A 14,539-nucleotide genomic window follows, 5' to 3' on the forward strand; every position below is an offset into this window, starting at 1 on the left:
AGTGTTCCCAGGTTCTTTGTCTAAGAGCCCTGCCTTGAGTCCCTTTCGGATCTGTTCTCCATTTGAGAAGCCCACTATTTCTTGGCTGTGTTGCAGTGCAACAAATACAGAAAAGCTGTGAAAATCACCCGCATGAGCATACAGCATGTCTGTGTTCATACCAATAACTACATGTGGAATTGTGGTGTATTCTGTGCTGGGATATGATGATTTATTTTGGAGTATTTTACTAGTAGGAACTCAGTCATGTAATTGCTAGTAAATTGCAAGTCATAAACGGAACTCTCTGATGAGTTCTGATAAGAGCTTAGTACTTAGCTAGAAACTGTATTGGGAGCTGCTATGCTGGAAGCTTTAACACAGTTTATTGGGAGTATTGTTCATATCCCTTTTCCTGTAGAAATAATGTGCTGTGAACTCTGCCTTGGTAATAGCTTTGAGCTGAACTAGATACTTGGTATTAGCATAGCAGACTATAGATGGCTTGTGTCCGTATGCAACATTGCTGATGACTAGGAAAAACATATCTAAAACTTATTAGCCGAAAGAAAAATACGTGCTGTCACACCTGTCGGAATTTAAAGGAATAAACCATAGTATACCATAGTGAAATGTTAATCAGCTTCAAATTTGATACCTGCAGTCTGCTATTACCTTTGGTCAAATGCCTGATCAAAACACCTGAATTTCCACGAGATTGGATTTCTGCAACAGTGTTACCTGTAAGTAGAAGTTCTGGAATAGTGGGATCACTGTATGTGTGTTTGGTTGTGTTTTAGTTTTTTAATTCATGTAAATGGTTATCTCATATATGTAGCGAATGCTGTACTGTCAGCATTGTAGTGTCTGCTGGAAATACAACACAGCAGAGAGAAAACAGCCTAGGAGGTTCCTGGAGTGTATGGCAGGTAACTTCCTGGCACAGCTGGTGAGTGACGCAACTAGGGAAGGTGCCCGCTGGACTTGTTGTTCCTGAACAGAGAAGGACTTGTAGGCGATGTGGTGGTTGGAGCCTGTCTTGGGCACAGCAATCACAGAATGACAGAGAAGTAAGGAGAGGACAGAACTGCCACCTTGGGCTTCTGGAGGGCAGACTTTGGCCTGTATAGGAGCCTGGATGAGAGAGTCCCTTGGGAAGCAGTCCTGAAGGGAAAAGGAGTCCAGGAAGGCTGGGCCTTCCTCAACAAGAAAATCTTTAAGGTGCAGGAGCAGGACATCCCCGTGTGCCAAAAGCTGAGCTGGTGGGGAAGAAACCAGTCTGACTGAACAGAACTCTGGCTGGAACTTGGGTAAATAAGGAGAGTTTATGACCTTTGGAAGAAGGGGCAGGCAGCTCAGGAGGACTACAAGAGTGTTGAGAGGTTATGCAGACAGAAAATTAGAAGGATCAGAGCTCCACTAGAACTTCCTCTGGCTAATGCTGTAAAAGACAATAAAAAATGTTTCTATGAATGCATTAGCAACGAGAGGGTGGCTAAGGAGCATCTCCATCCTTTATGGGGTGTGGGAGAAAACATAATGACAAAGAATGAGGCACTTAATGCCTTCTTTGCCTCAGTTTTTAATAGCAAGACCAGACCCCTGAGCTGGAAGATGGGGAGCAGAAAGAAGTCCCCATAATCCAAGGGGAAATGGTTAGTGACCTGCTACACCACTTAGATAGACACAAGCCTATGGAGCAGATCATCTTGAGTGCCATCACGTGGCACATATGGCACAACCAGGCTATTGGGTCCAGTCAGCATGGGTTTATGAAAGTCAGGTCCTGCTTGACCAGCCTGGTCTCTTCCTGTGACAAAGTGACCCACTGAGTGGATGAGGGAAAGGCTGTGGTTGTTGTCTGCTGCTGAGACTTGGGTAAAACCTTTGACACCACTTTCCCCAGGATTGTCCTGGAGAAGCCACTCGTGGCTTGGCTGGGTGCAGTCTTTGCTGGGTAAAAAACCGGCTGGATGGCCAGGCCCAAAGAGTGGTGCTGAATGGAGTTAACTCCAGTTGGTGGCTGGTCACAAGTGGTGGTCCCTGGGCTCAGTACTGGGGCCAGCTCTGTTTGATATCTTGACCAATGGTCTGGATGAGAGAATCAAGAGCACCCTCAGTAAATTTGCAGACAGCATCAGTTCGGGTGGGAGTGTTGACCCTCTGAAGGGTAGGAAGGCTCCACAGAGGGATCTGGACAGGCTGGATCAATGGGCCAAGGCTAGTTGTGTGAGATTTGGCAAGGTCAGGTGCTGAGTCCTGCCCTTGAGTCACAACAACCCCATGCAATGCTCCAGGCTGGAAAGCTGCTTATGGAAAAGGACTTGGGGGTATGAATTGACGGAGCTGAACATGAGCCAGCTTGTGCCCAGGCAGCCTAGAAGGACAACAGCATCCTGGTCTGTATCAGCAGTAGTGTGACAGCAGGACCAGGGCAGTGATCATCCCCCTGTACTGGGCACTGGTGAGGCTGCACCTCAAACACTGTGTTCAGTTCTGGGCCCCTCACTACAAGAGAGACATTGAGGTGCTGGAGCAGGTCCAGTAAAGCTGGTGAAGGGTCTGGAGCACAAGTCTGATGGGGAACGGCTGAGGAACCTGGGGGTGTTTAGTCTGGAGAAGAGAAGGCTCAGGGGGGACATTATCGCTCTCTACAACTTCTTGAAAGGAGGTTGTAGTGTAGTGAGGTGAGTGTTGGTCTCTTCTCCCAAGTAACAAATGATAGGATGAGAGGAAATGGCCTCAAGTTGTGCCAGGGAGGTTTAGATTGGATATTAGGAAACATTTTCTCATTGGAAGGGTTGACATGTAGATGTGGTACGTGGGGTAGTGTTTGGACTTGATCTTATAGGCCTTTTCCAGTCTAAATGATTCAGTAATCCTATATTACCATGTCTTTCATTTCTCATCTTGCCTTGGTGGTGGGGGGGGGGGGGGTGGTGGTGGTGGTGTGTGTGTCTGTATGTAAAGTCAGCAGTGTTCTGTCATTTGGTGTTTGGTTTGCCACTAAAGTTTTCCCTCTCTTCATGCATGTGGGGGTGGGCAGGTTTCCTTTCTCCCCCTTCTCCAATATGTTTGCATGAAATGTGGTCATCAGATTTTCTGGTCATCTTGATCCTGACCATATCTTGTGGGTATTGCTGCATGGTCTTTTGGATAGGTCTGGAAAAGTAGCGTAGGCACTTAGCAGGCATGTGAAATGAGTTGGGCAGAATTGCTACAGAAGGTGGTAGCAGATTGTCTTTGTGTAGCTGGGCATTGCTGAGTGGCAATTGTGGCATTTTGTGGCAGATTCTCTTCTCTAATGCAGGAGAGTGGAAGTAGCAGAGGCAAAATTGAGAACTGCTCCAAAGTGACAGCTATTTATTTTGCATGGAAAAAAACCCTGAACTGTGCTATCCACGTTCCCCTTCTCTCCAAATCACTGCATTGTAATGGAGAAACATTCTTTCTTTGCCTTTCTTAGTCTTGCATTTCCTGTGAGGGTGCATAAAGAGAACTTCACTGAGAGCTGTGGTTGTGGATTGGCTTTGGTGATGACCCAGGGGTTTCCTCTGCAGTGTGGTGTTCTGCATCTGTGCACTTCTGACTTGAGCAGCATCACGTTTACTGCAGTTGGGGAGCAGTGTGGTGATTCTTGCCTTCTGGTCTTAACTCCTTTTTGTCCTGGGACATTTTTCTGCATTTGGTATCTTATGCCTTTTCTGCATTTGGTATCTTCTCGTATTCCAGTTACCAGAGACAAAACCGTTTTTCTTTCTTGAAAACGGCTCAGTTGAGTACATGTTTTTTTAAATAATGGCAGTGTCCTGCAATTTGGATATGGAAATTGGGCTTGTCATGTATTTGTTTCCTTGTAGTTTTGCCTTGCAGGGAAGTAGTTTGTTGTATGTTTGAAAGGTGGAATTTTGGAAAACCAAAGGGGTGTGGATATATAACAGCTGCTGAAAGTGACGGGGGGGGAGAGGTGGGTAACTGTGTACACTCTACAGCCTACTAAAAAGCCTCTCAGAGTTGGTGGAAAAAAGATGATTTGAGTGAATCTCAGTCAGGCTCCCTGGGAGAAAATGCATCTCTTGGCTTAACAAGAACAGAGTCAAGAAGCTCCTAAATGTGGACAGGAGGAGGAATTGGAAAGTAAAGTTTCTTGCTTCTCCACAGAGCTGTAGTTTATAAAGCTGTTGTTAGGCTGTGTTTACTCATGAAAACTGTCCTAATTAGCTCCATATGAACATTGTGCTTCAGAAATAAACTAAGGAGGAAGATCCTTTTGCCCAGTTGGTTGGCAAGAGTGAAATTTAAATCAGGAGCAATTCTCAAGGGAGAAGTCAATGACTTGTCTTTGTTGTCACCTTTCTAGCTGAAAGAAGGTAGCAAACCTTTCAGTGTTTCGTAGAACGTCTGGATGTTTTAGAACAAGAGAGAAAGCAGTATCTGGTCTTCTTATAATAGAACTCTAGAAATACATTGGCATTATGGAATGATTATAATCCGTCATGTATGGTTTATGTTAATCTTCCTTCTTTATGTAGCCTCCTCTTGAGGGGAGCCTGGGTGGAGAAAGAAAACAGTAGAGTCTTCCGGATTTGTTTTTGCTTTTTATTTTCTCCCCAGTGGTATACTCAGAGTGCAGCACCTTTGTTATCCTCCACTAATGCATATTTATAGAGGCATTTGTTGTTTGATTCTGAATTCATCCCTCTTCTTTGTTTCCAACTGCTGACTTTCTCCAGGATATATGCTCTAGATACCAGATGGAATATATGCAGCAGGAACTCTGTCCATCAGTTTTCCAAGTGTGTCTCCATCAACAGCCTCAAATGCTGCCTGACACTATCACTGTGGTGATGCTGAAATCTCTTGGGGGTGGAGAAAGCTTTAGACCCCAGTTGTGAGAACATCTGCAGTTGTAGCTTGTTCATTTTTCATGAATTCCTTAAGTTCATTAGAGTTAATTTTGTGACTGTGGTGTGGTCTGACTACTGTTGTAGTAGCCTTTGGCAGCAGAACTTAGGAATTAAAGTGACAGGGTACAGTATCTTGTTTGGTGGTTACAGTGGCCTGAGTTTATGTTTCAGACATTTAACTGAGGTGTATTAGAAGTTTCATCACCTTGTATGCATAAACTTGACATGGAAAGAGACCTTCAGGAAGGCTTGGTTGACTCAATGAGGGGAGGTGGTGAGACTCAAACAATTCAAGTGTTTTAGGCCAATGCTTAGTAATACAGGAATTTACAAGAAAAAACAACCCAAAACTGAACTTAAGTTTTTAACTATTTGCTCCAACACTGCAGTATGCTGCCTCCTCTCTGTCATCTAACTGTTGGTTATGCCACTATAACAGTGGGGATGCATAATGAGATGCTTGAAGGAACCAATCCAATCTGAAAAGCCCGAAGAAAACCTGTAGCGCTGGGGTGGGAATGGGAGTCTTAGGGATGGGGAGGTGGGAAGGGGGAGGAACTCCTTAAAATAGTGCTGCTGGAGAAGTAGTCTTTTTGTTGAATCACTTATGTGAGTGAGGTTTTATATAATGGAGTTATTCTGTATTAATCTGAACTGTTCTTCTGTCTCTCTGGATCTGTGGCTGCAGCCTCTCCCTGCTAATCTGTTTTAGGAGAAAACAGTTGTAGGAGTGGGTCTGTTCAAACTTTTGGCTTTAGCATGAGGCAGGTGCTGTGGAATCCAGAGGGTGGAGGAATTTTAAGTAAGTTCAACCACTTCTTTTTATGTTAGAGAAAAGCCTTATTTTCCCCGAACATTCTATTGGTAAACATGATATGGCCTTGACTGTATTTTTTTCCTCAAGTCTTCCATAGCAAGAGTATTTGCAGGCCTTCCACGCCCAGATTGCTCTTAAATCTGTGTCAGTTTAGGGAGATGAAGTGCTAAGTTGACAGGAAGAGTCATAACCTTGGCTGGTGAAACTTGGAAGTGGTATAGTTAGATTTCTTGTGTTATCTTAGAATCATAGAATAGTTAGGGCTGGAAAGGACCTTAAGATCATCAAGTTCCAGCCCACTGCCATGAGCAGGGACACCTCACACTAAACCATGTCACCCAAGGGTCTGTCCAACCTGGCCTTGTACACCGCCAGGGATGGAGCATTCACAACTTCCTTGGGCAACCCATTCCAGTGCCTCACTACCCTTACAGTAAAGAACTTCCTTCTTATATCCAGTCTAAACTTCCCCTGTTTAAGTTTTAACCCATTCCCCCTTGTTCTGTCACTACAGTCTCTGATGAAGAGTCCCTCTCCAGCATCCTTATAGGTGCCCTTCAGATACTCGAAGGCTGCTATGAGGTCTCCATGCAGCTTCTCTTCTCCAGGATGAACAGCCCCAACTTTCTTAGCTTATCTTCATACAGCAGGTGCTCCATTCCCCTGATCATCCTCATGGCCCTCCTCTGGACACCAGGACTGCACACAATACTCCAAGTGAGGTCTCATGAGAGCAAAGTAGAGGGGCAGGATCACCTCCTTCGACCTGCTGGTCACACTCCTTTTGATGCAGCCCAGGATACGGTTGGCTTTCTGGGCTGTGAGTGCACACTGCAGCCAGTTTATGTTCAGTTTCTCATTGACCAACACCCCCAAGTCCTTCTCCTCAGGGCTGCTCTGAATCTCTTCTCTGCTCAACCTGTAGCTGTGCCTGGGATTGCTCCGACCCAGGTGTAGGACCTTGCACTTGGCATGGTTAAACTTCATAAGGTTGGCATCAGCCCACCTTGCAAGCGTGTCGAGGTCCCTCTGGATGGCATTCCTTCCCTCCAGGGTATCAACCGAACCACACAGCTTGGTGTCATCGGCAAACTTGCTGAGGGCGCACTCAATCCCACTGTCCATGTCAGTGACAAAGATGTTGAACAAGACCGGTCCCAACACCGATCCCTGAGGGATGCCACTCGTTACTGGTCTCCAGCCGGACATTGAGCCATTGACCACAACTCTTTGCATGAGGCCATCCAGCCAGTTCTTTATCCACCGAGTGGTCCATCCATCAAATTGATGTCTCTTCAATTTAGAGACAAGGATGTCATGTAGGTCAGTGTCAAATGCTTTGCATAAGTCCAGGTAGATGACGTCAACTGCTCTATCACTGTCCATCAGTTCCGTAGCCCCATCAAAGAAGGCCGCCAAATTGGTCAGGCAGGATTTCCCTGGGTCTTCAAGGCATAAAAGCTCTGAAAGAAGTTTAGGGGACATAAATTTGATGCAGCTTTTCTGCAACTGGATGACAATTCTTCAGTTTGTTTAAGTAGATCAAGGTTATATTTCTGCCTGACTTTAATGTTATTGCATATCATGTAACTAGGTGGTATTATCCTCAACAATGGTTTTATCCTGATCAATGAATTTAATTCTTATATACAGTGCCTAACCTGTATTGTAATAATATTTGCATGTAACCGATAAGAGTTTTTGCCTTGAGGAGTTCCCAGGGGTCTTAGTTACAGGCTCATTGCACCAGGCATCGTGCAACAGAATAAAAAGACTTAATTGTATAGGCTGCATTGAATAGAAAAGAAAGACATGTATTACAGGTAATGTTTAATATGACCTAAGTATTCATCTTAGCAAGTTGTCATAATTTGAAGAGATTTTTAAGATTTTAAAGGCAGGGGCTACTTCTTAGTATGAACAAATCATAAAAGTTAATTAAAAAAAAAAAACCTCTAACACATTATTTTTATTTACTGCTGGATGCCTCTGACTATTTTTGGTACTGGATTGATGTCTGCTATGTAAGTAGGAGCTTGGACAGAACCCTTGGTCCTTGGCTAGAACCTGGCAACCCTGCTCACTCTTTTCTGCTTTCCTCTTGCAATTAATAATTGACTTCTCACTGTCATCAGTTTTGTGACTGAAAGATGGTGAGAACTGTGATGCCTTTGCTGAACCTCCTATCTCACATGTCTGAGGAGGTGAAGAGCAGACCAGCAATTGCCCTTGAAATGGGTGGTCCGATATTGCTGTACTGCCAAAGCAGACATGATGTTTGACTGTTTGGAGACATTGGAGATGGTGACACAGGTGAATTCATAATAAGAGGAATATAATGAGTTGCGCCAGACTTTTCAGAAAACTAGTGAATTGGATTAGGATATGCAGTGAGCTGATCTGCAGCTTGGAGAAAAGAAACCAAGAGCTGAGGTACAGCATTATTTTCATTTTGATGGTGGGAAGGGTTGTTTGACTGTTGTGTAAAGATAAAGAGCCTTTTAAATACGAACTTCTGCTTTCAAGTGCACTCCAGTAGCCGTGCCACTTAAGCAGTTCCTGCTGTGTCCATTTTGCTGGTACAGATGTTTGTGTAATGATACAGTGAATGGATCTGTCAGTTCAGAAATGGCTTTTCTCCCTTGCAGAATTACATCTCAACCATATTGGTTCCCTGAGCTGGATTGCTGCATGATTGCCTCTGTTAGCACCATGCAGGAGGCTGGACCTCTTCAGCTAGCGCATAGAGGACTGACCCTATATGTGAAACCAAAATTATTGGTTTAATCTTTAACCTGAAATGGAATCTGATTTGCATAGGTTCTTATTAAAAGAGTAGTATTAGAAATGTAGATAGAGAACTTTCAGCAATCAGTTGGATTTTGGAAAGCTATTTAAGTGCATCTGTAATGTTTATTGAGACAGAGACCAATGACATAGTAATAACCTGAACCATTCCATGATTCTGTGAAAATGGGATCTATAAAATCACATAAAATTCTGCTGAACTTTGATCATGAGTTACTTGTCTAGAACCGCGTGTTTTAATAGTGCCACAACTCTTAATATCAGTTTATAAGAAAATTTTGTTCCTGTCGCTTATTTCTTCATGTTTAAGAATATTAATTTAACAGTACACTTAAAGTACAGAGCTAAACTGGAGTTAGTATTTGAGTTCTATAGTGAGTAAGGAATTCATATGCAAAAAATCTGGGTATTTTTAATTTGGTATTGTCCACATTTATTTATTTATTTATAAATTCTGGGAGTGGAGGAAGAAATGGGCAGTCAGATAATAGCCACAGGCAAAATGCTGATTATTTTTTGTTGTCGCTTGTTTATATGATGCCTTTTATTGTAGCAGTATATAATACTACGAGTATATCTGCTCATGTCTCCCCTGTGAGATAGGAAGATGGAATGACTCAGGCTTAGTAAAATTTTCTGTGGCCACTTAGGGAAATATATGAAATAAGAAGTGAATGTAGATGTTATCTAGCACAATAATCCTCAGAACATTCCTCTCTCTCAAGTGACAAAGCTCACTGTGTTCCTTCTGCCATCCTTATCTATTCTTTGCCCATTCTGTGAGAACCAGTTCCTTAATTGTTTGGATTTAAGCTCATACAGACTGACTTTCTAAAAGGCTGTACAGATATTTTAATGGAAAAGGCATGGTGTCTCTGTGAGATGATGGAAATGGGTTACAACAGCTTGGCCAAACTTTTAACTCATTTGAGGAAATTTTTGATGAAGATTTTCATTGGGCAGGACAAAATTTAGGGGTTTTGTCAAGACCAGCATTAGCAGTGATATGTTGCTGATATGTATTATTATTAGACACTTAAGCATGTGTAATAACTACATATAGGTGCTTTAAGATCATCTAGTTCCAGCCCCCTGCCATGGGCAGGGACACCTCACACTAGACGGTGTTGCCCAAGGCTGGTCCACAGAGTTGCCCAAGGCCTGTCCAGCTGGCCTGGAACACTGCCAGGGATGGAGCATTTACAGCTTTCTTAGGCAGCCCATTACAGTGCCTCACCACCCCTACAATAAAGCACTTCTTCCTTATATCCAATGTAAACTTCCCCTGTTTAAGTTTAAACCCATTACCCCTTGTCCTACCACTACAGTCCCTGAGGAAGAGCCCCTCTCCGGCATCCAGATAACTCTGTACCTGCAAAAATGAGGGTTAGAAACTTCGCCTTGGTGATGTAAATGGCACTCAGTACATGGAAATCTCTTTTCTTATATTTCAGGCTTAATTCAGATCCTGGAGATTGTTTACTCACAAATTATGCCACTGAGTTGCTCATACTCAAGTTCTGGCTTGATGGGGTTTGGTTGTGGGTGTGCTCTACTACTTTAAGAAGATACAGTGAGGAAGGACAAAAATGGTAATTTTTGCATCTTGTATGGGTTATGACTAGAAGTGGCTATGGAGATGTATGTATATCTTTGTTATTTGCACAGCATTTAGCAAAGAAGTATTTTAATCAGAAGCTTAGGCACTCTAGAGAAACCCCACTTGTTCATGTACTTTTTTTTTTATACTGTGGCAAATGCTATCTTACTGTTTGTCACCTGCCTGTAACTACATTTTCTTTCCTGATAAGCATGCTAGGAAGTGAGAGGTCTTTGACAGATCACCAAAAATATATTACATTTGACTGCTGCCTGAGAATTCTCTGCACAGATGGGTCACAGTAGTCAACCCAAATATAAAGAAAATTTAGCGAAGCAGAAAGACCTCACTTATGTCCTAGAGAATTAAGTGATGCTGGTTTCATTTGCTCCTTTACAGGCTTATCATTAAGAATTAAGCATATCCCCACAGTATTTTTGAGTTTTAGCTCGCTTGTTTTGAGCTGTCTGTCTGTAATGATGCACTACTATACTGGCATCAGTGTTACGTGGGAAGATCTGGGCAGCTGTCCTGTATTTGTCCAATCCTTGGTAATTGGGACCAAAAAAGCTTTCAAGATTTATGTGGATTAAAAAAACTTAGCACAGTATGTTGCAGAAGATCATTTCACACAGTAGTCTTGGTGTGGGAGTACTGATGAACGCTGTTAAGCAGCAATGGTTGGGGGCAGTCTCATATACATGCAGGAACCGTCGAAAGATGCTTACATGCTGTTGACTACCATTTGATAATCTTGCTCACAGCAGGATCACAAGGCAGTAGCTCCATATTTTGAGGAACTCCAATGTTAACCTAAGTTCTACAAGGCTGTTTTGGACAATTAAAGAAGAAAAAAATCTGCATTGTAAATGTGCTTAAAAATAAGTTCATGTGGAGAAGGTAGATTGAAAGACCATCTGAAATGACTTTAGATGTTTCACAAATAAGTCCAAGTGAGATATGGATAAGAAGACCTACTAGTTCTCTCTAGTCGTGACTTCTGTGCAGTGATTTCGTAAGTGAGGCTGTTTCTTTATCAGCCACACAAGCTTGTAAAATGCTCCCTTTGTTCTTACTGGGTTGAAGGCAAATTTTGAGTACTGGGCTACTGGGGAGGAAACAAATGTGTAGGAGCAGAGTGAAGCTGCTGAGCGTAGTGAATGTACTCTGTAATCTCTAGGTGGATATGCTTAGATGGCTCTAGAGCTACAGGCTATAAATACTTGAGGAGAATCACAAAGTTTTAAGGAGAGCTACATGCGTGTGTAGGTGTGACACTGGAGTAGTGAAAGCCGTGTCAGAATCTTACCTTCCCTTTGAATAAATGAGGAAGGCTTTGGGTGGTTTTTATTGTGTGAGTTGGAAGATACTGTAGATGTGTGTAATTTGTGGATGTTGATGGAGCACTTGGAGGTGGGACTTTGTCCCCTTCTGCTGGGGGAGGGATTATGGATGTATGCCACCATTATGGAGTTCTACATGATTGTGTTGTAGTCTCTAGTCACCAGCTGGTATATCGTTCTCTAGAGTTCCTGCATGTGGAGGAGTATGTACCAGCTGAAAATCTTTTCTTTAAAGACTTCCAGGAAGAATTTAGTCAAATAGATATATTTTTTCCTGTGAATTGAGATAGGTGAGACCTTCAAAGTCTATCTGAATATATTTTATTAACAGGGCTTGCCCATGGAATTAGACTCGATGGTTTTCTGAGAACACAGCACTTGGATCTAAGCACTTTGCAGGGCTGTTATTATTAACAAAGATTATTACTATAGTAATTGTAATAGTCCTATATAGTACATTAATGACAGGAATGTGCTCTATGTCTTAAGTTATCAATGATGTAATGGATTGAAGCACCTCCTGTCTTCTCTTAACTCATGTTATTAATGAAATGCCCTTTTTTTTGTTGTTGGTTGGTTGTTTATTTTATTGGTTGCTATTCCACTGTTGTGTTACTCAAGGTCCTTGTGAGATATTTGAAGCAAGTGTTGTTCTGTAGGAGACATGAACACAGAACACATTTGCTTAGGGTACCAGTGGTTTAAGTTCTGTGGATGAAAACTTTTCATTTATTTGTCAAAATAAAATCCAAGATGAAAAAAAACCCGAACAAACAAAACCCCAATAAACTGAAGGATAAAAACATGTTTTCAGTTACTGTATCTATCTTCTGGACTCAGTAAATATTTTGTGATTGCATGAGATTATGGAGGATAGAAATTTGTGCCTCAGGTTGATCTTTACTGGATCTGTGTTCCTGAAGGTATTTTCCAACATCTGCTGCTGTTTCTGTTCCATTATGTGATTAAAATTGTTTTTAATAGTGAGGAAGTCTTAAGGATGTTTCCTAACATTGTTAAAGTATGTCAGCAGTTTTCAACCCTTTGTTAGTATTATAAAAGAATGAATATCATCAGTGACAAAAGTTTTTGTATGATGTAATGCAAGAGAGACTTCCTGAGGCCTTGTTCAGACTATGCAAAGTAAGCCTTAGTCAAGTCATTTAAAAATGAGGCTGAGATTCTGGGAGAGACTGAGCCTGTGATGAGGATGGAAATGTTGCTTTCATGAGAAGAGGATGCAGAGCACTGACTGCCAGAGCATGCACGTTCTCTCCATAGCACATGAATGTTGTTGATTGCAAGGTCCCAAACTACTTACCTAGAGAAGCTGCTTTCTAGGATCTGCCAGTTACAGTAAATGTCCTCCTACTCTTAGTTTGGTAACTCCCTTTTATTTCAATGTATGTTTTCTTTCCTGCTTTTATTATTTGGTCCTATTTTTCATCTTAACAGCAAGTCATACAGAAAGGGAGAAAAAAAGCTTGCATTAGGTATCCCAGTTTTGAGGGCAGAAGCTTCAGACTGATGAAATATCAAAGGGAACAATTGGCAGAAAGGAAGGGTTTCTCCAAAGAAGCCCAAACTGGATTGGCATTCATAGGAGTGTTACTTATGTGGTATATGTAGTCTTTAAAATGCTGTAACAGTGGAAGTTCAGTAGAACAGCAGACCTTTCTTATAGTATGATACTTAAAAGAGTATAAAGTAGTAACAGCAGTAAAGCTGACTTTCAGGAAGGGGAAAGACAGAATTGGAATTACTAACAATTTGAAAGTTCTCTTCTATTCTAGTAGATGTTTCAGTAATATTCTTGTGGACATCAAGCTGCATGAACCAAGGCTGCAACACAAAGATGCCATTGAGTTAGCAGGGAGGGATTGTGGAGACATGTATTGCAGTGGGGCTTTTTTGTGTGTGTGTTCTGTAGCCTGCGTGCACAGATAGTAGAAACCCAGCTATAACCAGGGTGCCTTTCTGAATGATTATAAAGGTAGAATTAGAGCTTTCTGTATCTAACTTATATATTAATTAAAATACATAATATATATTGAGAGCCAGATGGGAAAAGATCATGATGCCAAGCATCACCTGCATCTCCTTGTTTGTGTGCCTGTTTTCTTGGGGCTCTTTGGTGATCTACCTGAACAGAACTTTTTAAATGCAAAACTAGGCTTTAATTCTAAGTGGGCTCAGTTGAATGTGGTAAGCACAAAACATGGCTGAATGAGAAAACGTAGTTCAAGTCTTCCAGGAAGTCTCTAATCTAAGGAGTCAGTGTTCTGTTTCCTGGAAAAGTTTGAGCATTGTCTTTACCTCTGTGTAAAGGAAGGACTCTCTCCAGGTGACTTTATCCAGTTTGTTTTCAGGAAGAGAAAACCATAAGGTATTTCAGAAATTTAATGTTTTTCTCATCTGTTTATTGATTTTTATTTATTTAAATTATAATAATAGCAGGGTATATGCATATACTTTTTCATTACCATACTTAATGTGTATAGTGATGCGTCAGGCTTTCACAAAGGGGCTAGCCAGGGTCCCCAAACAATTTTGCAGCTGTAAGGCTAGTCCTTGAAGGAAGAGTTATGATTCCACATACTGAAAAATAAACTGAAGTACATAGCCTTCCTGAAGTGCATTTGCTTAAGAGTTGATTATGTAAATGCAGATGGTCATACATGGTATTCCAGAGTATGTGTTTTGTCTGACGAATGTTTTCAGTTACGTATCACTCAGGCTAACATAAAAGTCCCAAGGGATGAAGTTGTAGACCCTTCTGCTCAAAGAAGAGTGGACTTGTTCTGATTTTCCATGGGGGGGAAGTACCATGTGTTGTCTTGTCATGTTCCTTTTCACCAAAGAGTTCCTTGGGTAGTCAGGAACAGAGCATGGAGCAGATGTCTTCGGGCATGCTAGTGCCAGTTCTTTCATAGGCTCCCACAGATCCTTTAATATCTTGATTAGAGCTTTGATCAGTTGTATCTTGTTTTCTAAAAGAGATCATTCCCAAAATGAACTATGGGCCTTGGATTATAATTCCTGCAGTAGATTCAAGTGTGGCTTGAGTGTGTTGCAGGGTTCTTGT

General features: G+C 41.9%; 1 protein-coding gene across 11 annotated transcripts in view; it reads left to right on the forward strand.

The window, feature by feature from the left end:
• The window catches only part of TCF20 (transcription factor 20), a 128,628-nt gene that overhangs the window by 69,433 nt on the left and 44,656 nt on the right, over window positions 1-14,539 (forward strand). The gene's annotated exons all lie outside the window — the stretch shown is intronic.

The sequence above is a fragment of the Pezoporus flaviventris genome, unplaced genomic scaffold (genome assembly GCF_033815535.1).
Source record: "Pezoporus flaviventris isolate CSIRO_AGI_PZ_B2104156 unplaced genomic scaffold, CSIRO_AGI_Pfla_v1 ptg000011l, whole genome shotgun sequence".
In the NCBI taxonomy this organism is placed as follows: domain Eukaryota; kingdom Metazoa; phylum Chordata; class Aves; order Psittaciformes; family Psittacidae; genus Pezoporus; species Pezoporus flaviventris.